The following is a 19,857-nucleotide window of genomic DNA, read 5'->3' on the forward strand; positions in this document are numbered from 1 at the left end:
AAAGAGCATCAGTTATTATATAAATACTGAGTTTATATTAAATTATATAAATCCTATTCTGTCTTAAACACTTAGTAAGATATTCTCCTTGGACTCAAGAAATGTATAGTCCAGTTGGAACAATAAGACAAATGCCATAATAACATACTGAAGGCCATAGGTATCACATGCTATACAGTCAGGCAAAATACTAAGGTCTAAAAGTAGGGACGACCTCTTTGATATTGAGAATAATATTATAGGCAAGGGAGCAGTTCAGCTAGTTCATAGTATTTTGTTAAAAATCAGCTAATTTGACTGGGCGTGGTGGCTCATGCCTGTAATCCCAACACTTTGGGAGGCCAAGGCAGGTGGATCACAAGGTCAAGAGTTCAAGACCAGCCTGGCCAATATGATGAAACCCTGTCTCTACTAAAAATACGAAAATTAGCCAGGCATGATGGTGGGTGCCTGTAGTCCCAGCTACTCAGGAGGCTGAGGCAGGAAAATTGCTTGAACCCAAGAAGTAGAGGTTGCAGTGAGCCGAGATCATGCCATTGTATTCCAGCCTGGGTGACAGAGCGAGACTCCATCTCAAAAAAAAAAAAAAAAAAAAGTCAGCTGATCCAAGTTTGGGACTTTATGTCTATACCAGAGTGGTCTAGCTCATGAGACATAGTAAGAGTCAATAAATGATTTTTATTAAAAGGATAAGCCAATGAGGGATGTCTATTGACCATTTAGTGCATTTACTTTTTCCAACAGATTTATGACTGCATACAAGTCATTCTCTTTGTGTAACTGTTATGTATTATTTTTAAAATAATGACATTTAATCAAACCTTTTAATCCAATCATCTTCTAATATGTTTGGTTACTGTAAGCGGGTCTCAAAATAAAATAAAATTGGAACTTGAAAAAACAACACAACAACACACTTTGACCTGGAAAAGCCACTCAAAATGTTTTGAATTAGACTCATTTAATTGCATATATCTGTATTTTTCCACAAGTGGAAGCTTGCAAAATCTTGTAGTCCATTTGTTCTCATCCTGCTGAAAGAATCAAAATCTTAAAAAAAAAAAAAACTTCTCTGTAGGAAACTAATTTGTGATTCTCTACTAATTTACAAATAGCTTAAATCTTCAAGTCTTTCTCTCTCAAGGTAGTCACAATGGTTATCACTCTATAACCAAGTACCCTAAAACTTAGCAGCTTAAAAACAATAAACATTTATGATCGCACCATTTCTGTGGGTAGGAATTTGAGAGCAGTTTAGCTAGGAAGTTGTAGCTCAGGACCTCTCATGACGTTGCGGTCAAGATGTCGGTCAGGGCTGCAGTTATCAGAAAGTCATCTGGGGCTAGGAGATTTATTTCAAAGTCATTCATGTAGCTGTCAATAGGAAGCCTCTGTTTATCACTGGTTGTTGGTTGTAAACCTCAGTTCCTTGTCATGTGAACTTCTCCATAGGGCAACTCACGTCATGCTAACTGGCTGCTGCTTTTAAAGCAAGTGAGAGAGAACTAGTAAATGCCTCCCTTTTTGTGACCTCATCTCTGAAATATTTTTACCATCAGTTTAACTTTATTCTACTTATTAGAAGTGAATCCATGAGTCCAGCCTCTGTCCAAGGAGAGGAGAATCAAAGGAGAGAAGAATTAGCTACCATACTTGTATATGTATATTTGTCTTTATATATTGTTCCTTTGCTTTAGAATGTGAGGAAAAAATTCCTTTGGAAAGAATTATGCATGTGTGTGTATATATAATGTGTATATGTGTGTGTATATGTATATACGTATATGTGTGTGTATATATGTATATGTGTGTGTATATATATGAATGAATTAACATTAATGGCATTGAATTATTTTGAAAGGTATTTTCAGAAGCAGACCTGTGTGAAACTGATTGTTCTATTAACCATATGAATGTTTCTAATGCTTAATTAGGAATGGCTTTGTTTCATCTGAACAACTAATGCTTTTACATTTGGGCCCTGTGAATCTATGATGTGTTCAGGTTTCCTTCTCACGCTTCCTGTAAGAAGATTTAAAGTCAATTATTTTCCCTAAACTTTAGCAAACTTAAAAATTTTTATATATATTCTGGGAGCTAATCTCTCTTACTGACCTCCTCTTACTTATCTTCTTATCATGATTTGTCCTTACTCCAATCTTTCTTTTCAAAGGTAAATTTATACCACTACCTAGCATATCGTTCTGAAATGTTCTCTTGTCCTTTTGGGAACAAGACGGGTTATGAATAAACAATTGTATGAGGACTTGACCAATCTAAAATAACAGCTGTCATTGTATTGAGTGCGTATTCACTCATTTTGCGCACTCATCATGAGTGCGTGTCACCCATTTTATGGAAATTATGTAATATTCATAAAGATCCTTTGATGTAGGAAACATTATCTCCATTTACAGATGACATGGCCAGGTTAAAAACTAGTAATAGGCAGGAACAGGCCTCAAACCCACATCTCTCTGACTCTAAAGCCTTCTCACAACTGAGAGCTTATGTAACTAGATGACTTAGATGCACTTCCTCTCAGTCTCAGACCCCTTCCCAGTGCAGCTCTCTTGACAGTCACTGGTGATCAACCCTACCTGACTGGGAGAAGATTTTAAATTCCATCTCTGGATCCCTAGCTTGAACTATAACAGTTTTTTTTTGTGGCATGAGGAGGTTACTTTCACAACTATTTTCTGTTGTATACATCCCTTCCCCACCCCTCCCAAAGAAACGAAATAAAAATTGGCTTGGCACAGTAGCGCATGTCTGTACTCCCAACAATTTGGGAGGCCAAGTCACCTGAGGTCAGGAGTGCGAGACCAGCCTGGCCAACATGGCGAAACCCTGTCTCTACTAAAAATACAAAAGTTAGTGGGCATGGTGGCACGTACCTGTAATCCCAGCTACTCAAGAGACTGAGGCACGAGAATTGCTTGAACACAGGAGGCGGAGGTTGAGCTAGGATGGCGCCCCTGCACTTCAGCCTGCATGACAGAGCAAGACTCCATCTCAAAAAAAAAAAAAGCATTAGCAGAATGCGGACTACAATTTATATTTTAAGAAGGAATACACAGCTTTGTGAACTCAGGATACTTGGACAAGTATCTTTGAGAGCTCAGTTTGGTTCTATAAAACTTTCCTTCACATATATGAGTCTGGACTTTGGGACTGAGATGTGAGTATTTCGCTTGATATTCAGTCCTCCTGCCAAAGTGAAACTATGGCGCTTTTCCTGTTTTTAAATCAAATTTGTACAAATCACTGAGCCATGCAAAATTTCTACCTGCATTAATAAACTGATGACCTAAAATCAGAGAGAAGGGAGGGGTGGTGTATACTTTATTTGATCTGTTGGCTGGCTGATGAAGGCAGACAATTTTATGAGATTCAGATTCACATTTTGCTTTGAATCTACTTTTTTTTTTTTTTTTTAAGTCCACAGAATGTTTTTCACTCTTGAATTTTCCACATAAGTAGCTTTGGGAATTGTCTTTTCAATCCATTCTACGACAGGTCAACAGAGATGGAAGTCTTTGATAGACACAGGCTTTCTAAGCTGTACGTAGTCTGTAATATTTATCTGTTGACATAGTCCAGGGAGAACTCTATTTAGAATCAAGACATAATTATTTGATTGTGGCTCTTACTTCATTTGCTTCATGTAGATAGTATTGTACTTTAGACCCAGGAATATAAGTGCAGATTTGAAGCTAGTATACTAATTGGTTATATTTGTATAGCAAATCCTATTTCCTTTTTTTGACATCTGTAGGGATTGAATACTTTGAGAAGTTATATATTGCAGAATGCTAAGGAGTAGCTTAGAATTGAACAGAACAGTAGAAATTGAGTCTTGGGAAATAAAGTTAATATAGTTAAAATAATTTATCCAAAGTAAAGCAATTGTTATATGCTCAGATCTTCAAGATTATAAAAGAAATTTTCTTCTTAGAAAAGGGTTAGAAAACTTGAAAGAATTTTTGGTGTAGATTTAGGAAAGGCATTTGTGGGAGTGTTGGTTTCTCTACATCTTTTCTGGCCCCAATCCTTTGTTTAAATTTATAGTTTCTGAAGTACTTTGTTTTGAGGTAAAAACAAAATTTTGTCTGATATAGCCAAATAATTGAAGCACAATTGGATTCTATAGTTAAATAATTCAATTACTTTCCTTAAATTCTCTTATCACCTAAACTAACACTGGAAAACAAAACAAAACAAAAATCCTCTAACTATGTATTGTGGATGGTACAGAGTTCCTGGGATATAGCAAATATACAGTGTCAAATATTTTAGGACATTCATCAATTTATTAACTTAACAGTTATTTACTGACTACCTGCTATGCACCAGGCAGTGTTCTAGGTACTGGAGATTCAGCAGGGGGAAAAAAAAGAAACATAGACAAAAACATTTCTGTTCTCTTGGAGCTTATACTCTGTTTTAGTCTGTTCTCACACTGCTAATAAAGACATACCCGAGACTGGATAATTTTTAAAGAAAAAGAGCTTTAGTGGACTCACAGTTCCACGTGGCTGGGCAGGTCTCACAATCAGGATGGAAGGCAAAGGAGGAGCAAAAGTTCATCTTACATGGCAGCAGGCAAGAGAGAGACTATGTGCAGGGGAATGCCCCATTACAAAACCATAAGATCATGTGATAGTCATTCACAATCACGAGAACAGCATGGGAAAACCCTCCACCATGATTCATTCACCTCCCACCTGGTTCCTTCCATGACGTGGGGATTATGGGAGCTACAATTCAAGATGAGATTTGGGTGGGGACACAACCAAACCATAGCATATTCTAATTAGGGAGGAAGACAGTATATACTATAAAACACACAGCTTGTTAGTGGTAAGCACTAAAGAGAACAAGAAGCAAGCATTGGAGGAAGACAGTTTAGAGCCTGTGGCCAGAGAAGGCTTTGTTGAGAAGGCAGCATTTGAGGAGAGATGCTGGGAAGGAAGGAGTACTGTGGTGACAGTACCTCTGCATTGCAGTTTCTGTGCCTTTCTGTCCTTGGCTTCCAGTGAAGTGGAAGGCAAGGAGGCCAGCATGGCTGGAGTAGAGCAAGGGAGAGGAAGATCAAGATGAGTTAGAGAGTAACAGTTGGAGACAGGTGGTAGATACTGTAGAACTTTGCAAGTCAAGTAGCAAGGACTTTGGCTGTTTGTCTAACTCAGGGCTTCCCAATTGGAACACTATTGACATATTACTATAGGGTTGTCCTGGGGATTGCATGAGGTTTTGTAGCATCTCTGGCCTCTATGCATTAGATTACAGTAGCACTTCCCCAGTGTGAAAATTATAAAATGTCTCTAGACATTGCTGAATATCCCCTGGGAGACAAAACCACTCACAGTTGGGAACCATTGCTCAAAGTGATACGAGATGCCACTGAAAGGTTTTGAAGGGAAGGGTACAGATCTGATTTAAAATTTAATAGGATCACTCTGGCTGCTATTTTGAATGTAAATTGGAAAGAGAAAGAGAAATCATACAATATTTCTATAATTCAATGGATCCTGATTTTTAAAAAACTGGATATTGCCAATGAGTTTTTTTTGCATATTTAAGGATCTCTTCTCCTTGTATGATATCTCATTTGCTCAATAGTTAAAGGAAATTCAGAGCAATCACAGTAAATCCAAATATACCATCTCTCCTCCCACTACAAATTAGAAACTTACAATTTTCTTAACTCATTATAAAAAAGAAATCTCTCGGTAGGTTACCAAGGTATCAGTAAATTACACTAGAAGACTTTGGATTTAATATAAAACCTTTAAAACCTTTCTATTGCAAAAATCCATAGATACAGTTAAATGAGACAGTTGACAAACATTATTTTGTATATATTTGTAACAGAATATTTTTTGTATTTTTCTATTTTGTGTTTTTTGTGTTTATATTTTGTATATACAATTTTTATATATTTGTATGTGTTTGTAAGTACATACAAGGGAATAATATCAACATATAAATTTCCTCAGAGTTAAGAAGGAAAAACTTCAATACGAAGAAAGGACAAATTATATAAATAGAAAGTACATGAAATGAAAAATATAGATAAATGGTACAGGAAATAATTCGGAAAACATGTTTAACACCACTAAGAATCAAATAAATTTAAGTTAAACAATAAGATACACTTTTCATCGATGAGACTGGCAAGGATAAAGAGCATCTTATTTGATATTTACAAGAAACATACTCAGTTTACGTTGCTAGGTAAAGAGCAAACTTTTAAAAATTATAAGCCATGAGTATTTTACTTCTAGGAATTTTTCTTATGGAAATAATTAGACAAGTGCCCAAAGTTACAGGATTATGTTTTGTGTTTGCCACTGGAGAGTGGGATCAACCCCTCACCCAAAACAGTTTTGAATGTGCAGACTGGTAAAGCCACACACACACCAAGATGGTATGGAAAGGTTTTTAATTCACATAATAGGACTTTCTGGGAGAGCATGGCAGAAATCCAAGCCAATCTGCAAAGGCTTGAGTGAAGCGAGAGGTGAGAGTGATGGTTTTGATTGTGGTTAGGGATTGGAGTTGGGGTGAGTGTTCCTGTGCAGGGCCAGCCACTTGTGTGGTTTGAATTTCCTGCTGGCACCAAAAGATTTTCTTATGGGCCTGCCCAGATGTGGGCAAAAGGGGCAAGAGGAGGGGTGGGCCTGAAAAGCTGTCAGTGAACAAACACCAAAACTGGAGTCAGACTCTTGATTACAATTCATTCCTGATACCTGATCAATGATGGAAATGTGCCATGTGTCATTAATAAAATTTGAATTTAAGTAGGCTATCCTGGCATCCTGTGAGGCCTGCACCCTGAGCCTGGTAAGGAATGTAAAAGTTCCATTAAAGGCTTTGGTGAAGGGTCTAGTATTTTGAGAAATAAAACGAATGCCTCGGTCACCATCAAAAATATCTAGAACTGAAGTGTATAAGGAGTGTCTTAGTGAGGCCTCGTATCGTGCATCAGGGCACAGAGAGACAGGTGTGACTTTGATGTGTATTTTAGGTATCTGTGGGACAAAGAATTCCCAGAGTTCTTTCTAATGGGGTAACTTCAGAGAAGGAACTGTTGCTGTTAGCATTGATTGGATCAGTTAGCCAGACTATTGTCAATAGCCCAAGAGTCTGTAACAATGTGCAGAAAGAGTTTCTTATTGTCCAAGTCATCTTCTAATGCTAAGGCGATTACCTGAAGTTTGTTTGGTCAATTGTTGTAACCCTTGGATCTTGTCTCTGATCAGGGATATCCCAGTTGGGAGACAGACAGCAAAAGCTCTCCAGGGAGCTTCAACACATGTGATATCTGTAAAGTGTATTAACACCCTTTCTGATCACTCAGTGGACTCCTGTGGGCTTCCTAAGTGGTCATTGGGTCCAAAGAGGGATGACCTTCCTCTGGTGTCATTGTGCATGACAAGGGAATGAGGACAGGGGAAGCTGCTTCCTCTCATAGGTGGAATATGCCAGAGGGTCCAGGTTTGGGTCTATCTGGAAGTACAACTTCCATTTTAATTAGGAGGTCATTGACCATGCCAAGCCTTCAGGGTTCTGTCCCTACAATCCGAGACATAACAATCAGCTGAGTTTGGAGAGTCATAGGCTCAGGGCTTGTGGAAGCCTTCATCTCCAGAAGGGTCTTGTATGAGGTCAGAAATTGCTGCTCTACTGGAATGTGGCATTGGGCTGAGAAGGGCAGTTTCTTGCATCAGAAGCATATGGGTAACTATGGCCATTGTGGATGGTCCAGTGGCTCCAGGAGGCCTGAGAGGAAGTTGCCAAAGCCTCTACAGGAAGGGGTCTCTGGCAACACTAATGGGAGTTCCTGTTGCATAGCAATCTGGATGGATTCTAGAGACTACTGCCCCCACCTGCCCCCTCTTTTTTTTGTAGAGGTCCCAATTCAAAATAGGGCAATTTGTCAGTGATGATATGAATGGCCCAACTTTAATTTACTGATGATGCTGGGAATAAGACATGACTCAACCTGAGACAGATAATAGGTCCTGGCCAAGACATACAACCCAGAATCACTATAAAGCGGACCTCAATTTCATACTCCTGTCCCTAAATGCTAATTATTGAAACATATGACTTAGGTAGGTTAAGTCCGTAACAGATGCTCAGAGTAGGACTCTACAAGTGGGTCAGAACATGGGAATGCTCAAAATACAAGCTTGACAGCAGACAACGACATAGCTCAAAGCTCGCGTGAGTCAGCAGACAACAGGTCAAAGGGCATGTTTGTAACAACAGACGATCCAGTTGGCAAGCCAAAGGCAAAAGAAGAAAGACCCAGGAAGTAGGAGTCATCACCTGAAACTTCCTGCTTGTAACGCCAATTGTACTGTGGTTCCCAGTGGATGGTGGGATTAACCCTTCTCTCAAAATTGGTTCAGATGCTGAGACTGATGATGCCACACATGCGGTAATGGGATAGGATAAGTTTTTATACTCAAGCAATAGGATCATTTAAAATGGTTTGCAAAACAGAAGGAAAAATTGGCTTTGCTTTTTATTGCAGGTGGAGATTGGAGCTTGGGTGAGGGTTCCTGCAGGATTTGCGCAGCTTGAAGTTCTTCTCTGTGCCAGGAGTAGCAGTGCCAGGCTTCCTTATAGGCTTGCCCAGATGTGGGGCAACTGGGGGAAAATAAGGGATGGGATTTGAAAGGGGTCAGTGGTATAATATCAGAAAGGAAGTCAGATTTTTTATTATAGTATATTCATCATAATTCTACTTATACTGACAAAGAATTAGAACCAACCTAAATATCCAAGGAGAGGATGCGGTCACTAATTTTGTAGTTCCATGCAATGAAATATTGTGAGACTGGAAATACTGATAGGTGAGGAAATTAAGTTGTGTAAAGTAGGTGCAATATGACTTCATTTTTGTGAATATGCAACTATACATCTAAACACACGTACACATAAACGCACATAAAATTAGAAGCAAATACGCAAAAATGTTAACAATGATTACTTCTGGTAGGATTATAATGAATTTAATTCTTATTTTGTTTATTTGCATTTTCCTTTAACATATATTTGATGTGATTTTTTTTTTTTTTTTTTAAAAAAGACTTTTTGTTGAAAGTCAGTTTGTTTTTGAAACTTTTGGTTTTAGGCCATTTCTAGCAATGGGGCCACACATAGTGTGTAGGTGAGAGGTGGAGGCTTTGCTACATGTGGCTTTGGTCCTTCTGCTGTGTGTTTTATCATTTTGCCTGGTCTAGTTTAAAGATGATCCAGATGGCCAAAATTCTATGCTGAGTAAATAGCTTTGCTGCATGGTCTGTTTAACTCTGATTTACTGTGGTTCAGAACATCTTGAATTACTTTTGTATTTATTTTGTAATTTTATAAGCCTTCAAATTTCAGAGGTAGAAAGATAAAATTATTCAGAGTTACCATGGGAAATTACTTTCCCCTCCACTTTTTCAGTGCCTTGCCTGGAAAATGATAAGGTCTTTATAATAAAATATTTGAATTCTGACAACTGAATAGGGTAAGAATTTGGCCCATCATAAAGATTTCTTCATTAGTAAAGCAAATTGTGTTTAGAGGACACAATCACTTCATAGCATGAATGAAGGACAATAAGTGAGGCAATTAAAAACTAATTTGCATGTTTGAAAACAGCATTTCTTTCTCTTGAAAATGAAATGACATTGTTTAAAAAAAGTCACTAGGCGTTTGTGATATGTTTTTTACAGTTTTAATATAATTTTTAAAATTATAGTCACTAAGAAAACTATTCATTTAAAAGTTGATTAGGAAGCAATCTAAAATTCAGAAGTCTATTATGTGACATTTACTTTCGTTATCAGAATATTACTTATAGATATAACAAATAATGTCCAGTGGGTGATGCCATAGAACTTTCTTTCTTTTTTCTTTTTTTTTTCCAATATGGAGTCTCGCTCTGTCTCCCAGGCTAGAGTGCAATGGCCTGATCTCAGCTCATTGCAACCTCCACCTCCCTAGGTTCAAGCGATTCTCCTACCTCAGCCTCCTGAGCAGCTGGGATTACAGGTGCCCGCCACCACACCCAGGTAATTTTTGTATTTTTAGTAGAGACAGGGTTTCACCATGTTGTCCAGGCTGGTCTCAAACTCATGATCTCAGGTGATTCACCTGCCTTGGCCTCCCAAAGTGCTGGGATTACAGGCATGAGCCATGATGCTCACCCGCCATAGAACTTTCTGAAGATGAAAAAATCTTTTTGGCAATAAGTGCATTTATTTCATTCTAGTTATTTTAAAATTGATAATTTTGGTAATGTGTAGTTCCCATTTAAACATACTAAGACATGTATCAGAAAACTTATTTTCTCATTGCCAAATATAAAGAATGTATAGAATATGGTTTCCAGTGAAGTTAGTGACATAAGACTAAAAAAGAAAAAAATATTCCTTACTTGTCTATTATGATCCACACAGAATAAGAATTTTACCCATATTGTTCATCCATTCCTTGCTTTCTGAAATTCCTCTAACAACTCTTTTTGAGCATTCATTATGTGCCAGCCTTAAGTTAGGTGTCAAGATCTTTTCCTTTATGGAATTTATACCTGTCTTTGTAATTTCAGCCTTATTGCAACTTTTCCAAAGAAGTATTTGTAGTTGACTGACTGAGCAGGGTCTATTTTCAACTCCATTTTCTCAGCATCCCTCCTAGCTAAGGTGTGGGCACATTGGCCCCAGACTTTGAATGGGAAGAGAGTGTCCTGATGAAGCAGAGACCATAGAAAAACAAAATAAAACTGCTGGTGACTGATGGAAGCAGTGGGGATTAAAAGAGACATCCATTTTCCAGAGGTGGCCATAGTGTCTGAGAGGCAAGCTGAGGCATCTGCCAGGTGGAGTTCCTTAGCCTAAGCCTGGTTCTCTGGTCTTCCCTGCAATCCTGTCAGCCACTCAGTATCTTTTAAATCAAGTCTTTTTTTTTCTAAAGGAAACCACAGTCAGCATCTGCTGCTTGCATCTAAGAACCTAAGTCATTTAATATTATTAATCTGATTTCATCAAGGAGGAAATAAAATCAGAGTTTAATGAAGACCTATTTGTCTACAAAGTCCATGCTCTTTCTAATATGTTGTGCTACAGAGATGGCTTCTTTTCCAAGCAAAGCTGCTTCTAGGTCCAATTTAATAAGAAAATCACTCTTGGCTCATTAAAACCTGTATACCCTTCTGCAGTAGCACCTCTAATGAGAGCAGGGACAGGCTTTCTCATTCTAACTCAATTCAGGGGTGTCTGTGATGCTGAAACCATCTTCAGTTCATTCAACTTAGAAAAAGAGTGCTAAAAATAAAGCTTAGCATTGTGGAAGTGGCTCATTGACTTACCGTGTATCTTTGTTTTCAGGTCATTGTTTTGTCATCAAGTATAAAATAACTTTTTTTTTTTTTTTTTTTTTTTTTTTTTTTTTTTTGTGAGACAGAGTCTCACTCTGTTGCCTAGGCTGGAGTACAGTGGCTCGATCCCAGCCCACTGCAACCTCCACCTCCCGAATTCAAGAGATTCTCCTGCCTCAGCCTCTCGAGTAGCTGGAATTCCAGGCGTGCGCCACCACGCCCAGCTAATTTTGTGTATTTAGTAGAGACGGGGTTTCACCATGTTAGCCAGGCTGATCTCAAACTCCCGACCTCTGGTGATCTGCCTGCCTTGGCCTTTCAAAGGGCTGGGGTTACAGTGGTGAGCCACCATGCCAGGCCAAAATAACCGTTTAAAGTAAAACCTGGTCATCTTCTGTTAGCGATGGCAAGGCTGTGTTGAGGTGTTATAGAGCTGGAGCTGGGGCCCTGGTCACAATGTTTTATTCCACTTGCTCCTGCCATTATGTGTAATGTGCTCTCAAGATTTACGTTTGTTTTGAAGTTAATTAGTCTGATGTAAACCTTATGTGCTTCTGATTAGTTTCACACTAGCTAACTCTAATATGCATGCATGATCTGGGACAACATAGGTTGGGGGTGGGGGAGGGCCAGTGGCTCCCAGGAGGCAGTGGATGGGAGGTCTTCCCCCTAAGAGGATACTCCGTCCTCTTCGTTTTCCATTTTATTCTAACAAAACCTGTGTACATTTTACACTGTCTTGGAGGAAAAAAAAGTTCACAGCTCACACTGTGTTTTCATGACTCATGTTTGATGTTTGGACTCGTTTTCTGACAGTTTGTTTTTTAAAAAAACAACAAAAAAACCCAAAAAAACTTCTCTGGGTGTATTTTGTGAAATTTTGATGGTAGTCTAAGTCTCGTTTTTGTGTACCAGACCCCTTCATGAGGAAATATTTGCTTTTTCAGACTGTCTTACCTTTTCTCCTTCCCAAATTGATGACGTAGTCTTAGGGCAGTTTGCCATGTGTCAGAGGCTGGCAGAGGGAGTGTTAGGAGGAAGGGCTTCAGATCTGCAGGAGAGTCCCAGAGTTTTTTTCTGGCTCCCTGTTGGACTCTGCAGCCTGGTGACTCTTGTTCATGAGGTCACTGCTGGCCCTGCCAGCTGAAACCTGTGGCTGGAGAGCTTATTAAAAGCTCACTTGTACAAAAGTATTTGTAAGGAGACTAGGATCAGCTGCTTCTCCTCTCCTCTTCCTGCCCAAACTTTTTCTGCCATACCTTCCCCCATCCTCCCCCATCTTCCTCTTCCAGTCCTGCTTCTCAGACAGAACCAGTTAAGGCCCATCCTCCCTCCACAGGGCACCTAAGAACTGTGGATACTTTCTGCATAGTGTGCAGACTGCTGGTGGAAGTTCTAGAAAGGTAAACTCACACCTGACTTCTCATTCACTGCACCATGTCCATGTGTTTACTGTGTGGTGATCACTCCATGCAAAACTTCCCACAGGACAAAATAGGAAACTGGCAACCCCCCCCCACCCAACCTTTCAGCTTCTCTTCAACCTTCTAACATGCTTCCCACCCCAACTTAAGATTTTGGCTTAAAGAGAAGGTCTTGACCACTCCCCACTAATCTTTTCTTCCCACAATCTTCTGGGGTTGGAAGAAATTTCTATGACAACATCTGTCCTGCCTTGACTTTCTCTGGATCATAATAGCTGTCAAGTTGAAACAAAAGAAACTGGCTCATTTTAAGAGAAGTTTAAAAAATTTTATGTCCTCTTAGTGTGCTTGTGTATGTGCCTGTGTATGCATGCATTTAGTTCTATTGAAATTGGATAGGTTTATATTTGTTGTACCTTGTAGTTGTAAGTTAATGTGTAGCTTTCCTTTTGGAAAGTATGCACAGTGTGTTAGTCTGTTTTCACCCTGCTGACAAAGTCATACCCAAGGCTGGGCAATTTACAAAAGAAAGAGGTTTAATGGACTTACAGTTCCACATGGCTGGGGAGGCCACACAATCATGGTGGAAGGCAAGGATGAGCAAGTCAAATCTTACATGGATGGCGGCAGGCAAAGAGAGCTTGTGCAGGGGAACCCCCCTTTATAAAATCATCAGATCTCATGAGACTTATTCACTATTCTGAGAACAGGGGCAGGGAAAGATCTACCCCCCTGATTCAATTACCTCCCACTGGGTCCCTCCTACAATACATGGGAATTCAAGATGGGATTTGGGTGGGGATACAGCCAAACCATATCACATAGATAAATACTTTAAGTAATTGTTTTTTAAAGGAGATAGGTGTTCATAAGGAAAGCTATCACCTTTCTCCCTTCTCTATCCCATCCTATTCCCCAGAAGAAACCATTTTTCCCTTTCTATACAAATTCTCTTTACATTTTCCTGCTAATTGTCTCTGTATGACTAAATGATACAGCACCCTTGTGAGGAGGGAAACTATCAGCCTGCAGGGATCTTCTCCCCTCACCTGGAGGTGAATTCAGAGGTGGGTTCAGTGCTTAGGGGGTGGGACAACAGCTCCATTGGGTGCATTATCTCTGTGCAGACTTAGAAGCATCCATTCCTCATTGAGAGCTCATTATATACTAAATGTATGGGTAAGATCAAATCTATAGCATTTAAATTAAGCATGCCCAATTATTTACAGATGTCTTAAAATGTGAAAACCACAACATTTATAATGAAGATTACCTATATGTAGTAGGTATGTGTAACTGATGCACTGAATGTATGACTCATAAGATGGATAAGAGCTCTGTCTCCCAAAGTCCCTTTCAACTTCATTCAGTGGAGGAAGACTTTCCTCAGCTCCTCGATAGAGTTACTGAAATAATAGACTGTCCCAGAGTCAATTTATGTCACAAAATATAGTCATAATTCAAGAGTCAGGAGCATCTAGTCCAAGCTGTTAGTGAACACTTTTGTCTTTATTGAAAGATATGACTTCTCACCTTCTCCCAGGTAAGGTCTGGGGTGTACTGACTACCTGCACCCTTTCTTATTCTATCCCCTAGTGGATGTTCTATACTCCTCTAGGGGTGAGGCTTAGGAAGAGAAGAGAGGTCAGAAGGCATACAAGTGTATCTGGGCTGAATGGCTTTATTCTCTCTGGGCTTGGCATGGTTTATGCCCACTCTCTCTCTTGTGGTGTCTTCCTTAGGCTCTTTTGAAAATCTCAAATAGGGGACCTCTCACTTGGCTGTTCCTTGACCCAGGAAATTGTCCATTCTAAATAGTCATTTGAACTTCCTTCTGTGGCCTTCAGGAACTCATGTTCATCTCTAGCCTCTTGCTGAAAGATCTCTTTGACCTTTCTAGAACACCAGAGGTGACCCCTCACTAGCTCTTTCTCATTCATGGCACATGGGAAACACTCACACATTCTTTGCTTCAACAAACTCTGGGGATGGCCCCAATCCCAGTGACAAGACAACTGTCCTGGCTCTGCAACCAAAAGCACTAAGTCACCTGGGCTTACACCTTCTAGTTTTTGCTCTGCATAAAATAGTGTCTAGCCCTCTGCCCCATATTCTGCTGTCTTTTATCTCTATCAGCACCCTAATTCACTATGCCCTAAGCTTCAAGGGCTTCAGACTAAGCTCTCCATGGAGTCTTATTGGAATCCCTCTTCGCCAGCTTGTGAGGTATTCCCTTTGAAGGAGTAGGTCTTCTAGCCTTCTGGGGCATGCTCTGAAAGTCCTCTTCACAGAAGTATCTCTTTAAAATCAAATTCTCTTTCCACTTTGACCTCTTTTATATCCTCCTTCTGCCCATGATATCCAAAGGATCTTGGACTAAGTTTTGACTATTATTTTTGTAAGTGTTGCATTTCCATTTGACATTTTACCTTTGTAAATTTCTATTTTTTTACCTTTGTGACTTATTATTCAAATATTTACTTTTCAAAATTTTAAAAATGACATACAAAATTATATGTATGTATGTACAACAAAATTGAAATATAACACCTTGTTACATACATTGCTATCCAGGTCACCAATCCTTTCTTACATAGTAAGTTGGCTATAGTTCATTCGCTTGCAGTTTTTAGATACAAGTCTTAATCCATTCTTTCTCCTTTTGTATTCTTTATTTTCTGCAATATTTAAGACTTTTTGCATTCTGATTAAATGAAACCACCTGAAGTTGGCATATGCAACTGTTCATGAATGAGAACTTGCATGGAATTGAAAGGCAGGAATGCAGCTTGTCCTTAGAATGGATTTGAGCCATTAACTAGAAGGTGAGTAGGAAGCCTAGAGAGAATATTCTCTCTCAAATTCATACATACACATACATACACACCCACCCTCCTTTCTCCTCCTCCCTGCAGGGCTGAAGTCTTCTTTCTTGACAGGCTAGCTTTCTTTGTTGTCAACACTGGTGGTAAGAAGGAAATGATCACTGATGGCATTCAGATTCATATATTACAAATGTGCACTGTAAAGCCAGACTTTTCTTATTTCTAGGAAATGGATCCTGATTGGCCCATATCTGATCAGGTGTTTGTTTCTTGCTGTAATAAACAGGAGTGGAAGTAAAATGTTACAACCACAGTTGCCTTTGGGAACCCAACACAGTAGATGGGGGATAGTAAACAACACATGGCACTGAAATGTCTCCTATAATGCCTACACTGATTTTTCTTGTTGAATTGGCTGCCATCTAAGTGTCATTGTAGTTATTAGATACCTTCTTAGTATTCATTTGTATTGCTGTTGTAACAAATTACCACCCAGTTGGTGGCTTAGATCAACACAAATTTATTACCTTACAGTTTTGTAGATCAGAATTCTGAAATGAGGCTCACTGGGCTAAAATGAAGGTATCACATGGCTGCATTCCTTTGGGAGACTCTGAAGAAGAATCTGTTTCTTTGCTATTTCCAACTTCTAGAGGCTGCCTGTATTTCTTAATTCATGGCTCCTTTGCATCTTCAAAGCCAGAAATACCTGGAAAAGTCCTTCTCAGGCTGTATTACTTGGACAGTCACTGTCTTACCTCTCTCTCTTATAAGGAATCCCATGATTACTTTGGGCTTACCTGCATCACACAGGATGATCTGCCAGTCTCAAGAACCTTAATCACATTTGAAAAGTGCCTTTAGCGATGCAATGTAACAGATTCGCAGGTTCAGGAAACTAGGATGTAGACATCCGTGGGGAGGGAGCATTATTCTACCTACCACAGCTTTCATTTGTCTACTTTTTTGACCTGACTTCTATTTCTATGTTGTATTTTACCGCATGTTTTAACGTTTCTTCTTTTTCCTTCCTCTTTTCGTGGCTACTTACCTTTAGCTGGTCTCCTGCAGCTAAAGACAGACAGAAATGATATTCTAGTGCTTTATTTAGTCTACTCTGCCCCCTCACTTTATTGAGGCTACAGGAGTTTACTAAATATGTATTAGATTGACTCAAGGGAAAGATTACACAGCCAATAGATCTTGAGAACATATAATCTTGCAAGTTGCCAAAGGAGCAGATAACCTGATCAGTCATGAGTAAGAGAAAGATAAGCTAATCAGATACAAGGAGGAAAAAAAAAAGCCAATGTCAGCAGAAATTCTTAATTGCCAAAAGAAGATGACATTGAATGCATGGTGGTAATGCAAAGTGGTAAATGAAAAATGAAACTCCTAAGTGATGTGTTTTTTCTCCAAGCTACTAAGGATCTTTTGCAAAGGATCTAGGAAGAGTATCATTAATTTTAGCTGTGAATAAAATCAGAAAGGCAAAATAATGAAGTATATTTATATGTTAATTAAAATAATGGCTATCATTTATTGGTAACTTAGTATGTGACAGGCATTGTGTTAAGTGCCTTATGTACATAATAATGAAAATACTCCTGACAGTTGAGGTACTATCATTTGCAGTTTATGACTGGGAGGCTAAGAACTAGTTAGATCATGTGAGTTGCACAAGGTCATACAACCTACTGATCTTGCCTCTACAACCTACTTGTTGTATGACTTTGTGCAACTTACATTGAGAAGCCTTTCAATTTTACTCTATAGCTTCCCTATTATATACTTTGATATCTTGTACCCCCTCTTTATTCTCCCTACAACCATCAGATGAAGGCGTCAAACCATGGGGAGGTTGAGAGACTTTCCCAAGGCCACCCATATTTTGGCAGAACTAGAATGTAGAGGCTAGGTCCTCTGATTCCAATCCACAGATGATGGGTCTTAGGCAGACACGAGAGAAGGGAAAATAAAGGAAGAATGAAGAGGTTAAAAAGGAAATGAAGTAGGAAAGTGAGACAAAGCTGAGAGGAGGCACAAAAGGAACTAAAAGTTGAATAAAACTTTACAAAGATATTCATGGTATATAGTGGAACATGCTGCTGTGTTTTCTCGCTACCTACCTAGAGTACTTGCATTATATTCAAGTGGCCAAATTATCTCTGTACTATAAGTCATTAACATCTACTTTACTGTTTATAGAGATAGTTGCTGGTCTCAGGGGCCTACCAGCCTAGATAAACATTTAGCACATCTCTCTCTCAGTTCATTAAATCAAGGATACAGAAAATATATACTTGTGATTGGAGGATCTCTTAGAAGTCTGCCTAAGTCACATCCCCTGGCATGCATGCCTGGAAAGATCTCTGAGTACTGTGGATATGATAGAATAGAAAAACCATGATTAAGTTATGCTACGTGGAACCATTGAATTTAAGAAAGGGAGTTATCCAGGTAGACCTCATCTAATCACATGAGCCTTTTAGAGCTGTTGCTGGGGATCAGAGATAGGAAGTCATAGATTTGAGACACAGGAAGATGGCTTGAAGTTAGCAGAAGCCAAGTGGCAAGGAACTTGAGTATTCTTGAACTGAGAGAGGCCCCTGAATGAAGGTCAGCAAGGAAAAAGGGACCTTGATTCTACAGCCAAAAGGAATGAAATTCTTCCAACAATAAGCATAAATTTAGAAGTGGATTTTTTCCCTGTAGCCTTCAGACAAAACCTTTGCGTGTGTGATGCTTTGATTTCAGGCCTGTAATACCCTAAGCAGAAAACCCAGGCATGCTGTGCTAGACTTACAACCTGTGGAACTATAGCTTAATAAGTGGATCTTGTTTTAAGTCATTAAATTTGTGGTTGTTACACAGCAGAAGAAAATGAACCCACTGGTTTTATTTTTATTTATGCTAAGTTGGTTTTTAATTCAACTCCCATCCCACATGGTGGCAAAAACTAAGTTCAGTTTTTCTACTCTCCCAGTGTTGCTTCTGGGTTACAATCTGTACAAATCTCCCCACGGACATTGAAGGAGGCTGGACTATGTTTCTCTCTATTTGAGATGGCATCTGTCGAGTCACCTTTTTCATTTTTTTTTTCAAGATGGAGTCTTGCACTGTTGCCCAGGCTGGAGTGCAGTGGTGCAGTCTCCGCTCACTGCAACCTCCTGGGTTCAAGCAATTCTCCTGTCTCAGCTTCCTAAGTAGCTGGGACTACAGGTTCACGCCACGATGCCCAGCTAATTTTTGTATTTTTAGTAGAGACGGGGTTTTACCATATTGGTCAGGCTGGTCTTGAACTCCTGATCTCAGGTGATCCACTCGCCTTGGCCTCACAAAGTGTTGGGATTATAGGTGTGAGCCACTACACCTGGCCGAGTCATCTTTTTCTATAGATTGGTCCAGGATAGTGCACATATATCATAAGAAAGGTATCTCTTGCTTCTAACAAGTCTTCTTCAGACTTTGTGTTTACTTAGCTACCTTACTGTTCCATTTAAGCTTACCAATCACCTTTGCTCCTGGACCTCACCAGGGCTGTGGAAAACTCTGCGGTAGACCTTCCCTGGCTAACCATGCAAAGTAGTTTTTATCTTTTCTAGGGTTGTTAAGCAAGGGATAGGATAAATACCAGAAAAGACACAATCTGGCATAATCTCTAAATGCCATCCTATCAAATATACATCACCTCCCAGAATTTTGGCATCCCATATAAGAGACATAATGGGGCTAGACATAACCCAGTCAAGTGAGTGACAGACAAGGACCAAGAAATCTGGCACGCACCCCCACATGCCCTACCATGGGCTACAGATTTTAGGGTGAATCTTTTCAGCTCCAGAAAGCAAGTAGTAGCATGTGGTGGTTATAAGGCAAATGATCCTTTCTTTCTCCCCTTGTGTTATAGCTACGGAGAAGCTCCTTTAAATAGCCTCTCAGATTCATGACAGGCAATAGATCAGGGTGCAAACAAGTCACAATACTAGCAACTAATATGTCTTCTGATATGAAAGCTATGTTTCCACAGTCACTGGGGCCAGCATGTGGACTCAAGAGAGACAGAAATGTGTCCATTGGATGCCTTGTGGCTCCGTAAGGCACCGTGCCAGACCTCTCGTGTGTAACTCCCCTCTCCATGTCATTGGTATGAGAAAACAGGAAACTTCGGATGCCACCAAGACCAGATTGTTCAGATGATTCTGCTCTGTCCCTTCCAAGCTCC

This window comes from Rhinopithecus roxellana, chromosome 9, assembly GCF_007565055.1.
Source record: "Rhinopithecus roxellana isolate Shanxi Qingling chromosome 9, ASM756505v1, whole genome shotgun sequence".
NCBI lineage: Eukaryota > Metazoa > Chordata > Mammalia > Primates > Cercopithecidae > Rhinopithecus > Rhinopithecus roxellana.